Genomic DNA, 13,599 nt, shown 5'->3' on the forward strand with positions numbered 1-13,599 from the left:
ATTGATTTGCCAGGTAGCAAGAGATGAACACATTTTGAATGTATAAATGAATGAGAAAAGGAAGACAATATCCCTTGTGTCTCCGGCTAGTCCAGCCCCAAATAAATAACCACACAGAACACTTTAATGAGAAAATATTTTTAAAAAACAGAACAAAGAGAGGGAATTATGAAATCAATATTGCCAATATAACAAAACTTTCCACTTATTTGGGAGGCCTTATGATCCACAGATTAGTTACTTCATGCAGTTGCCCTTTCAGCAAAATAAATGTATAAACAGGAACTTCAAAAATCTCTCACAAAAGTCACTTTACTTATGGGTCTACATGTCCTCTTATTGCCTCAATGCATATGACATTCTTGAGCCAGGTAAACCTGCCTGCCATCTGTCATCCATCTACTCTACTCACAGAGGACCTTCAGAAGCTCTCCCTACTAGAATAATCTCCTTTCCCATGTCCTATATCCTATCTTCCTCCTACTTCTTCTTCAGAACACTAATCAAGACTTCATCATTGACAGTCTTTCTTTTAATAATAACAAGTCCTTCTCTTCCATCCTAAGCAAGCTTCCACCCATGTTCAAGAATTACTAGACAGTATTTGACTCCAAACATAAACATATATGTTGCATTTGCCTTTATATGATCATTCTTTTTTCTTTATTATACCATCTCCTCCTTTTCTTTATAAATTCTTGGAGGACATAATAGAGCATGATTTCTACTTCCTGTGTCACTCCCTGAAAATTCTGGTATATATTTTACACATGGTTGTTCAGGTAACACCATTATATACAACATAATTCAGATCCAGAAATCTAGAGGCACATAGATGTTTAAACCACAGGAAAGAGAAAAGTCTCTGAATTCATGTCATCAAACCATCATTTTCATATTTGGGATTTTTTTTAACTTTTATTCTTTTACCTTTTCAGACACTGTAGCAAGAACACAACCTGTAAACTTAATTTTGGCTGCTAAGCAAAGTGATAATGTTAGAATACACTGAAATATATAGAAAAATGCTACAAAATTCTCTTCTATTTTCAAATGTTTGGAGCCATGGAAACACATTTACTATTTATGTGACTTTATAGTTGGATAATCTGTCAATACTTATAAAGTATTTTTACATTTTAATTACATCAAATTGCCTCTAGATGATCAAGAAGGGCCATTGAAACCAGGTAATTATTCTTAATTATCTCCAAAGGAATCCCATGCTAACGCTTACAAATAATTTACTATTAATTCAGCAATTAATTTGATTGTTCTTATGAGAAGGAGTGATAACTTCAATGATTTACCAATGAAAGAAAATGAAAGCATCTTAAAAGTTACTCCTGATTAGTGTTCTACTACTTTTCTACCTTAAAAAGTCAATGATTGAACAAGGTGAATGTGTATAAGATTTATGAACTTGCTTAGTCTAGACCACCAAAGAAAGCAAAAGAGAAAATAACACACATGAAAACATGCATACACAATTCAAATTATGTAACTTTGAACAATTCACTTACATATTCTATATCTCAGTTCTTCATCCAGACCTGGGTGAGAAAGGGGCAGGAGCATAATTTGGTAGTTTTTAAGAGTACCTTCCCTCATACCTCACACTCTTATCAGTCTCTAAGTCTGCTACATATGCTTTTATAATGATACTCTCTGATTGTCATTCTTAACCATGTAGACTTTAATTATCACTTTCTAGAAATTAATATACTGAAAACCAGCACTGCAGCTAACTCTCTTACTAACGCTGTCCAGAGAAACAGGCAAAGAAGGTGAATGAAATCCACAAACACAATCCAACCTAATCTCATATGGTATCTGTATATTCTACCTTATAAAAATTGCCCTAGCACTGCTAACAACTAATAGATGAATTAGTGTTTCTCCTTACTCTTTTCTCTCTGTTAGCTCTTTATAGGAAGTTCATAAAATAATGACTAGGTCACAAGGCAGATAGGGGTTGGCTAAGAAAAAAAATGGATGGCAAAGGAGCCTTATATCTAGATGATTTCTTTATTGGATCAAAACTCTTCAAATATAAACCTGAATTTCCTCTCCCCTAGAATATTCATAAAAAGACACTGTCAACTTCCTAAATAGAGAAGTGAGAATGTGATGTGTGGATAACTAACGCCAAATCAACTTTAAACCAGTCTCATTATAAAGGACAACATTAGATAGCTAAAGTTTATTTGCTAGGGAAGGAGATGACCAATAAGAACCAATAGTATCTAGTATATAAGCCCTTTATGAGATTAGGTTTTTAAACTTTGAAAACCAGCACTTACCTTAAAGTTTAATCTTACAATATAATATTGCACCTTCATACCTTTTTTCTCTCTAGCAGTGAGGCCTCTATCCCTGGGCCTGACCTGAATATTTGTATTCATCTGTCAAAAGTAAATCAGATATTCCCTCTGAGAGCCTCCATTGATTTATTTGCACCCTTATAAGTGGACTCACCTTATCAAGTAAACATTTCCACTGTACTTGTATTGATATGTGTGCATTCCTTCCCATGGGCTATTTGGAGAATGTGTGTCTTAATTTTCTTGGACATTGAGAGCCTTGTTATGTCTCTGACAAAGTATGTAGATAATAAACATTTGGTGTAGGATAATGTTTGGTTATCCTAAAAACTAAATAATAAATATTTGGTGTAGGATAATTTGCTTCTTCCTGGGTAATAAGACTGGATTTTTGTAAACTGCCCTTAGTGACAAATGGTTAACCTTGGATTATGATCACATTGCCTAAATGTAAGGTTTCTCCATAGGTCTGCATTCTTGATAAAAAGATAATATAATATTTTCTCTCCTTCCCATACTTTTTCCATAAAATCCAAATGACAGCTCCCAGAATAATAGAATCTACCATTAAATGAATAAATTATAACAGTAAATGAGTGTTAAATTACCCATATAAAAATAAAAGATAACTTAGATGCTATATCCTAAATAAATCCAATGAAGAATATATAATTTTGTATTTTTCTAATACTGAACTATTAATATTAACAATGATAATTTAATAAAACCTGGCATAAGTCCAGGTACTTATGAATTTAACTCACTCTCTAAATTTCTTGTCTGGAGGTAAGCATGAATCCCCAAGGCCTGGCCTTGTCAGCTTTCATCAGATATTGAAACCCAAGGTTTTTATTCTGTTACAGAATGGAAAATTCTGATAATTCTGAGACAATCTCTCCATTTAGCTAATCAGTCCTTTCTCTATATTTCATGAGGCAAAAAAGGGAATATATATGCTATGAAGTTGAGTCTTGTTTTTTTTGAAAAAGTGGGATAAAAGATGCCAAATAGTATAACAATGCTATGTAAGGAAACTTCCTCAGAGATTCTGAGAAAATGGTTACAGAAAGTGAAAAAAAAAGTTTTTTGCATATCACAGTGCAACAAGAAGAGCAAAATCAAAACCTTTTAAACCAACCACATGCTCAGTAAAATTAATGACAAGTTTTCTTCACAAACCTCAAAATTTGAATAGGAGAGGACCAAGGACTGAAGTTACAGAACCTGTGTGATATCAGCATCCAACAGGGGAAAGGAGAAGGTAAAATGGAGTGTCTGCTGCTGCTGCTAAGTCACTTCAGTTGTGTCTGACTCTGTGTGACCCCATAGATGGCAGCCCACCAGTCTCCTCTGCCCCTGGGATTCTCCAGGCAAGAATGCTGGAGTGGGTTGCCATTTCCTTCTCCAATGCATGAAAGTGAAAAGTGAAAGTGAAGTCACTCAGTCGTGTCCGACTCTTCGCGACCCCGTGGACTATAGCCTACCAGGGTCCTCCGTCCATGGGATTTTCCAGGAAAAAATGGAGTGTCTGGTATACCCCAAAACACCAAACTGGAAAACTAAACCATGGAGTAGGAGGCTTTTGCATACTCCAATAGCAAGCAAATATACGGAATCCATGGACAGGTTCTGGGGGCTGATGCAACCTGAATCCAGTGAATTCTCAACACTATAAGCCAAAACTGCCTTCCAGGATGATTTTCTGCACTGAAAAGAAACTGGTGGGAAGAGTTTCCAAATTGCTCAAAATAAGAGGACTAGCAGTGAAGGAAAAGAAAGGCCAGTAAACAAAGTTGGAAGGAAAATGGATCCAGTAAATTTCATGAATCTGCTAAATTTTTGACCACTCAAAGCAAGCAAACAAAAGCAGAGAACCCTGGACCACAAAAATGAAATTAGCTAAAAACAAGCCTCAATCACACCTGCTTCTAAAAGTTCATAAAAATTGATTTCCTGGAGAAATAAGTGAAGAAAGAAATCAAATTCAAATCCCACAAAATGGTGCTAAGAGGAAAAGTGGATTAAAGAATAACATTTCCATAGATAAGAAACTGCAGAAGACAGACATGCATAAAAAAAACAGATGAAAACTCCTATTTAAAAAATAAGTGGTTGGTCATATCGGAAATGACAAAATATGAAAGAACACATAAATAAAACACAGATAAAATACAAATGTTAAAGAATGAGAGAACCTATGTAAAAGATATGACCGTTTTAAATTTTATTGCATTTTAACATTTTAACTCATGTTGGTGGAGTATAGGGACTATTTTCTGTGTTATATTGAATAGGGCAAATGTATAATTATGAAATATTCTGTTCTATCTCCAGTATCTTTGAAAAAGTGGATTTTTAGTATAAAATAAAGCAGATATAGATGTAAGATAGAACTTAAGTAAATACCTTTAGTTCATAACATGAACTCAAGAAGTATTTCATCTTCAAAATAAAGGAAATAATAGCATATATTTCAAAATTCCACTCACTGAAATGGTCTAGCAGCTGTGGAACCCAGTAAGTTCAGTATCCCTGAAGTTCTTCTTATGGCACCAAAGAGTTATTTCCACCAAAAGAACCCAGGGGTTTTTAGAGAGAAACAGCTGATTCTAAGTCTGGCAAAGAAAATGTATAAAATAAGCCTGAAACGTTGCACCATAGTGGGTAACAAGGAGGCTAACAAAGGCCACCAGAGTCTTGACTAAAGTGTTCATAGAACAAATTTAAAACACACTACAACTAGGACAAGCTGAGCGTTCGTATAGGTGATCACTGAAAATAGTTAACATATATCAAATTTATTTAAATCTATGATTTCATTATGATACAGAAATAGTCACATATAGTCAAAGATGCTAGGTAAACAACTCCTCGTTGTGAAAAATGGTAAATAAATGGCGAATAAGCATTTTCCTTGCCTTTTCTATTACATAATAGAGCAGTAGGTGATTAAATATCAGTTGGGATAAAAATTTCTCCTTATAGTAGTACTCCCACAAGTAAATGTGAAAGGATAATAGAATTGGAAGTTTGCCGTTTTCTGTTTCCTAAATGATAATGAGTTTAAGCTTTGACCATCGATGTTAGCCAAGCACATAAAAAGCTATAACCATACATTATGTGCCTCCTGAGAAAGAGCACGTCTTCTATGAAGGAGTCTTGCCAAAGACATGATTCTGATTAAGCCTTTGCATGCTATTCCCAATTTATGGGAAATTTAAGGACAGAGGAACATGTTAAATTTCACCACAAGGATGCAATTTAAGAGACATACTGGGAAATTCAGTAGAAAAGGCGACCCATTTCCTTACCAGTAAATTGCTAGGAAGAAAAAAAGAAAGCAATGAGAGAAGCTAGCTTTAAGGAGATTTAAAGGCATATGTAAAAACAGGTTTGAACTTAATGGCTGACCCACTCAGACTACAAATCTAAAGGAAAGTAAGAAAAAAGATTATCATAGAAGTCTTTACAGAGTTTAATTTTACCAGAGTGAGGAGGATATAACCTGTGAAGCTCTTTGTAAGTCGCTGGCAAGTTTCTATTTCATAACCTGGGTGGCTGTTTCAAAAGCGTTTGCCTGATAACTAAATTGTACAATTTGTTTTACATGGTTTTCTGTATTTGGAAAAGGAAATGGTAACCCACTCCAGTATTCTTACCTGGAGAATTCCATAGGCAGAGGAGCCTGATGGGCTACAGTTCATGGGGTTGCAAAGAGTTGAACACAACTGAATGACTAATATTATATATATATATATATATATATATATATATATATATATATATATATATATATATAAAACGCTGCTGCTGCTGCTAAGTTGCTTCAGTCATGTCTGACTCTGTGAGATTCCATAGAGGGCAGCCCACCAGGCTCCCCCGTCCCTGGGATTCTCCAGGCAAGAACACTGGAGTGGGTTGCCATTTCCTTCTCCAATGCATGAACGTGAAAAGCGACAGTGAAGTTGCTCAGTCGTGTCTGACCCTCAGCAACCCCATGGACTGCAGCCTTCCAGGCTCCTCAATCCATGGGATTTTCCAGGCAAGAGTACTGGAGTGGGGTGCCATTGCCTTCTCCGATATATATACGCTATATGTATATATATAAACAGATAACTAAGTACATACTGTTTAGCAGAAGGAACTCTACTCAGTTCTCTGCAATGACCTATACGAGAAGAGAATCTAAAAGAGTGGATACATGTGTATGTGTAACTGATTCACTTCGCTGTACTCCTGAAACTAACACAATATTATAAATCAATTATAGTCCAATAATTTTTTTAAATTAACATTTTTAAAAGTTTTTAAAAATATCTATCATGCTGGGAAATTTAGGTTTCTTTTCATTATGGGGTTTCACAGTCTCCAGATTGCAGTTTTTTCCAAAGAATGTTATATTCTACAGTGCATTCATAGGTGCTGAGAGAAAAGAGATTCATAATCAAATCCATTTTGGAAATGTTGAGCTAAATAGTCCTAAAGAAAGATTTTTGTAACACTGTTATTAAGTCATCAAAATCTATTGTCTCCTTTCTTCCAGGGCACAGGAGTGGACCATATATCCAAGGTTTCTTTGCAGGTGGGTGTGACCAGGTAACTGAGCTTTGATAAACGAAAGGTAAATGGGAGGCTATGTGTGACACTCCACCTCTCACCCTAAAACCTCCCACATGTTTCCTCCATGCCCTTCACCCTCTCGAGGGAGCAGGCATGGTGATGAGTAGAATGGTTTTGAAAGCCAAGCTTGAAGGTGGTAGACAATCTAGTAGCCTGCATCCCAGTATGACTGTATGGAGCAGAGAGTATCCTTTCCCCACCAGCAAATCCTTAGGACTGTTTGCTGGGAGAGAAATAACATTATATTTCATTTGATCAGCTACAATTTGGGGTTATTTGTGTTTCCAAATTATCCATTATTATACTATACATTGGGCTTCCCAGGTGGCTCTAATGGTAAAGAACCCACCTGCCAATGCAGGAAACGTGAGAGACGTGGGTTTGATCCCTCGGTTGGAAAGATCTCCTGGAGGAGGGCCCAGCAACCCACTCTAATATTCTTGCTTGGAGAATCCCATGGACAGAGAAGCCTGGCAGGCTGTAGTCCATAGGGTCACAAAGAGTTGGACACAACCGAAACGACTTAGCACATACTGTTGGAGTGATGGGGCTGAAATCTTGGCTTAAACTTGGTTGAGTCAATTAAACTTAATTTCCTCAGAGGCAAATTTAGTAAACACTTTTGTTTTATAGGGAGGATGAAATAACTATACTTCCTTATAAAACCTTAAGATGTTCTTGTAAAATGTAAATCTTTTGGGGAGACAAGGCATGAGCTCTTGGAAATTGATAGCATAAAAGCAAAATCCTCCCTGAGATGATGTTTTATTCATTGGTGCAGTGCCTTGCATTTAATGTATTCTCAAAAACTATTTATTTAAAGTGAATGGAGGGAATTCCCTGGTGGTCCAGTGGTTAGGGGGAGAAGGAAATGGCAACCCACTCCAGTATTCTTGTCAGGAGAATCTTGTGGACAGGGAGCCTGGTAGGCTGCTGTCCTTGGGGATGCACAGAGTCAGACACGACTGAAGCAACTTAGCAGGCATGCATGCATTGGAGAAAGAAACGGCAACCCACTCCAGTGTTCTTGCCTGGAGAAACCCAGGGATGGGGAAGCCTGGTGGGCTGCCGTCTGTGGGGTCGCAGAGAGTCGGACAAGACTGAAGAAACTTAGCAGCAGCAGCAGCCAGTGGTTAGGACTCTGCTTTCACTGCTGAGTTCAATCCCTTGTTAGAGAACTAAGATTCCACAAGCTGCATAGAATGGCAAAAAAAAAAAAAAAAAAAAACTTATAGAGGAATTCTTAAGGATAACAATTGATTCCTATAGATAATAAATTAATAATCTTGTAATTTATCAAGAACTTTCCATTCATTTATGTCTTTAAATCTGCAAGTCCATGTTTCCCAAAATGTGTTATCGCACAGTCCATATGGACTATGTTCTCAGTTTAGTGGGTCAAAATTAGCACTTTCTAAATTGATAAATCATAGCATGAGAAATATCTGTCATATATTCAGGGTGAAAATAATTTCATGGAACATTTCAGATATTTATATCTGTATCTATATATAGATCTCTCTCTCTCTCTTCTTCTATCTTTATATATGCATATATATGTCTCCATAAGTAAGTGACTATATACACGATCATATGTGATATAAAATGTATTTCTTACTATGTGCCATGGTCAAAAATATTTAGAAGCCACCAATCTAATATACATGATTATCAAAATAGCTTTTCTATTAAATAGCCTGTCATGGTCATTACTGAAAAACTGTTTATTCCATGTGCTTAGTCATTTCAGTTGTGTCTGACTCTGCAACACCATGGACTGTAGCCTGCCAGGCCCCCCTGTCCATGGCGATTCTCCAGGCAAGAATACTGGAGTGGCTTACCATGCCCTCCTCCAGAGTAGCTTCCCAACCCAGGTTTCCCACCTTGCGGGCAGATTCTTTACCATCTGAGCCACCAAGGAAGCCACAGGCATGTGCTTTTTATTTTGCAAATATGAACTGTGACTTTTTTAAAGGGGTGAATGTTCATTACATTTTTCTTTCCATAGTATTTTTCTTTATCATAAAAACTTTGTTTCTTCTTTAAACACAGGATTAATTTCAGGATAAAACAATTATTAAATTAAGTTTGTATCTAGAGAACCCACATTTATTGTATGGGATCAAATAATACAACACTGTTAAATCAACCGTGCTCCAATATGAAATTTTTAAAAAGCACAATATGATGCTTAAATGTAAATCTTAAGCAAAAACTTAATTTCTTAAACATATCTTTCTGCACAGGAAACAGGTGGGGGTAAGGGGGCAGGTGGTGGTTGGTGTTTGTGCTCTAGTTGGATAAATTATACCCAGCCAGAGGGGAGAGTGAAGGAAGTGCCTAGGTTAACTTTTTATGTACTGGAAGAGCAATTCGATTCAGAGTACTCACTTTCACAGGGTTCTTTGTGACATAATAAAAAGTAGGATCAGCACTCAGAAACTGTTGTTCCTCATTTAGGCATAAGCTAATACTCTGTGCTGGAAGAAGCACAAGCTGGAATCAAGATTGCTGGGAGAAATATCAATAACCTCAGATATGCAGATGACACCACCCTTATGGCAGAAAGTGAAGAGGAACTCAAAAGCCTCTTGATGAAGGTGAAAGTGGAGAGTGAAAAAGTTGGCTTAAAGCTCAACATTCAGAAAACGAAGATCATGACATCTGGTCCCATCACTTCATGGGAAATAGATGGGGAAACAGTGTCAGAGTTTATTTTTTGGGGCTCCAAAATCACTGCAGATGGTGATTGCAGCCATGAAATTGAAAGACGCTTACTCCTTGGAAGGAAAGTTATGACCAATCTAGATAGCATATTGAAAAGCAGAGACATTACTTTGCCAACAAAGGTCCGTCTAGTCAAGGCTATGGTTTTTCCAGTAGTCATGTATGGATGTGAGAGTTGGACTGTGAAGAAAGCTGAGTGCTGAAGAATTGATGCTTTTGAACTATGGTGTTGGAGAAGACTCTTGAGAGTCTCTTGGACTGCAAGGAGATCCAACCAGTCCATTCTAAAGGAGATCAGCCCTGGGTTCTTTGGAAGGAATGATGCTAAAGCTGAGACTCCAGTACTTTGGCCACCTCATGCGAAGAGGTGACTCATTGGAAAAGACTCTGATGCTGGGAGGGATTGGGGGCAGGAGGAGAAGGGGCCTACAGAGGATGAGATGGCTGGATGGCATCATGGACTCAATGGACATGAGCTTGAGTGAACTCCGGGAGTTGGTGATGGACAGGGGGGCCTGGCATGCTGCAATTCATGAGGTCACAAAGAGCTGGACACGACTGAGCGACTGCACTGAACTGAACTGAATACTCTGTGATCTTAGCTCTAAGGTGGTGCTTCCACAGTGAGACATAAAGAACATTCCAGCACCTGTAATGTAATCTCTCTCATTTAACTATCTGGGCATTCTCTTGACCATAGCCAACCTCTTCTGCAGATATACCCAATACCCAAGAGTAGTGGTTCTCCACGCGTGGTCCCAAGACCTGCAGCATCAGCATCACCTGGACACTTGCTAGAAATGCAATTTATGGATCCCGTAAAAATCTCTGGGGGGAAATCCCCAACAACTACAGGGGTTGGGTTCAGCAACCTGTCTTTTAAGAAGCCCTTCAGGTGGTTCTGATACACTCTGTAGTTTGAAAGCCACTGTCCTCAAGCCAGCTTGAATTCTCTATGTACAAAATAATAGTCTCCTCATTTTCCATATCCCAACATCTTTCTCTAATCTTTCCTGTCTCTTAATGGCAACTCCAGCCATCCAGAGTCTCAGGTCAAAAATTTTGGAGTCATCTTTGATTCTTCTTTTCCTTACATCTTACAACCATACCTTGAGCAGATCCTTTCAGCTCTAACTTCAAAGTAAAACCCATGTTCTAGCTGCTTCTCACCATTTGCACCAATTTTACCCTGGTCAAAGTCACCATCACTTTTCACTTGGATTATAACAAATGACCTCCTATCTGATTTTTCCCTTCCTATTCTAGAGATTATGTTCAATTCTGGGGCCAGAAGTATCCTTTTAAAATAATGGAAGTTAGGTCACATAACTCCTCTCCTCAATGGTTTCCCAACTTAGCATGAAAACCAAGTCCTTTGCTAGGGTCTACACAGTCCTCTGCAGTCTGTCCGCATTGCTTGTGCGTGCTCGAAGCCTTCTGCACTCTGTTTACTGCTTCAGTCAGCACTTCAGCCCCCTCGGGGTTCCTGGACAGCTCCAGGCCCTCCTCGTCTCTGGGCTTTTGCTCTTGCTGTTCCCTCCACCTGCACTCTTCTCCCTCCGGCACCTGTAGGATTTGCTCCCTTACTTTCTTCAGGCACCTGCTCAAATCTGAGAGGACTTCTTTGACCAGGCTACATGAACATATCAGCAACTCCTCCACATCACTTTTTGTCTTTTTTCCCCTCCATATCACTTACTACTAGCTGATATGCCATATAATAAGCCAGTGGTGTTTCTGTGTGTGTGTGTGTTTAATGGAGTATGACTGCTTTACAAAGTTGTGTTAGTTTTTGCTGTACAATAACATGAGTCAGCTATGTATATACATATATCCCCTCCCTCTGGAGCCTTTCCCCCACACTCCCCATCCACGCCTCTAATAACAGAGCACCAAGCTGAGCTCCCTCTGCTATACAGCATCTTCCCACCACCTATGTATTTTACAGCTGGTAGCGTATAAACGTCAGTGTACCCTCTCAGTTTGTCCCATGCTCTCCCTCCCACTGCCACCCACTTCATGTCCACAAGTGCATTCTCTATGTCTGTGTCTCTATTCCTGCCCTGCCAATAGGTTCATCAGCGCCATTTTTCTAGATTCCATATATATGTGTTAATATATGATATGTGTTTTTCTCTTTCTGACTTAAAGACTCTAGGTGCTGGTTACGTGTTTTGTTTGTTTTTAATTATCTCCCTCCCCTCTATTAGAATGTAAGTTCTGTGAGGGCTGGACTCCTAGAGGAAATCATAAAATGCTCTTTGACATAAACCGCAGCATATTTTAGCTCCATCTCCTTCTTACGAGACAGCAAAAGAGACACTGATGTATAGAACAGTCTTATGGACTCAGTTGGGGAGGGAGAGGGTGGGAAGATTTGGGAGAATGGCATTGAAACATGTATAATATCATGTATGAAACGAGTTGCCAGTCCAGGTTCGATGCACGATACTGGATGCTTGGGGCTGGTGCACTGGGATGACCCAGAGGGATGGTATGGGGAGGGAGGAGGGAGGAGGGTTCAGAATGGGGAACACATGTATACCTGTGGTGGATTCATTTTGATATTTGGCAAAACTAATACAATATTGTAAAGTTAAAAATAAAATAAAATTTAAAAAAAAGCAAAAACAAACAAATGGGACATAATAAAACTTAAAACTTTTGCAGAGCAAAGGAAATCATCGACAGAATGAAAAGACAATCTACTGAATGGGAGAAAATATTTGCAAGTGATATGACCAATACAGTAATCCCTTATATCCAACATATATAAACAGCTCATACAATTTACATCAAAAAGTAAAAACCCATTTAAAAAATGGACAGAGGGACTGAATAGACATTTTCTAAAAAGAGGAAATCCAGATGGTCAACAGGCATATGAAAAGGAGTTCAACATCACTAATCATCACAGAAATGCAAATCAAAACCCACTAGATATTCTCATTGATTACTGATATTTCCAATACCTGGAATATGCCCAGGTCCGTAAGAAATACTCAATAAACAGATTTCCACAAACAATGTACTAATGACAATCCAACTCCTGCAAGGGCACTCTAACCATCTCATTGGCTCAAATTAAAAAAGAAAAAACATTGATCATATTTATCTCTTCAAGAGTTTGTGATATTTAATGAGTTAAATGGAACTAATGAATGCAAGCATTCTGGGTTTCTGGAAATTTCAGATTGTGAAAGTGCAGTGAACTCCTATTATTACTGTATTTTGCACAGGTCAAAAGATAGCATACAACAAAGGAATGTTTATGATGACATCATAGCAAACCTGATCAGATATTAAAATACTGCAAACTAAATTACTGGTCAAACAAAAGGGCCACAGGTTGGATGCTTGGGTCCTACAATGATTTCTCTATTTATTCTGATACTTTACCCTATATTTGAGGGGTCCAACAAGAACTGCAAGCCTACGTAAAGCAGAATAGCCTCTTATAGCTTCTGCTTGTCTTTTGAGAGATTAAGTGGATAATAACAAGAGAGACTGAGACTACATTTTGGATGAGTCCCTATCCCAGAAATAATAACAACCACCACCATTTTATACTGTGAACACACACCTAGCATTGTGGTGAACATTCTATGAGGATTATCTCCCAAAGTCCTTCAGTCTCCCAATAATCCAGGTGTACATTGAATATGTGTGCTTTTACAGATGATGAAACTGAATCTCAAAGGATGAAACAACCTTATAATAGGCACTCAAACCAGGATTTGAATCTGTGAGGGCTACTTTGCTCCTATCTTCAACTGATCTACTTGTAAACTAGCAGTGCTTGTTGACCATGAGCAGTACGTGTGGGGCCACCCAAGATGGACAGGTCATGGTGGAGAGGTCTGACAGAATGTGGTCCACTGGAGAAGGGAATGGCAAACCACTTTAGTATTCTTGCCTTGAGAACCCC

The 13,599-nt window shown here is 38.1% G+C and overlaps 1 protein-coding gene across 1 annotated transcript in view; it reads right to left on the reverse strand.

The window, feature by feature from the left end:
* THSD7B (thrombospondin type 1 domain containing 7B) overlaps positions 1–13,599 on the reverse strand; it is a 929,494-nt gene that overhangs the window by 56,241 nt on the left and 859,654 nt on the right. The window lies entirely within an intron of this gene.

This window comes from Bos javanicus, chromosome 2 (genome assembly GCF_032452875.1).
Source record: "Bos javanicus breed banteng chromosome 2, ARS-OSU_banteng_1.0, whole genome shotgun sequence".
NCBI classification, from domain to species: Eukaryota; Metazoa; Chordata; class Mammalia; order Artiodactyla; family Bovidae; genus Bos; species Bos javanicus.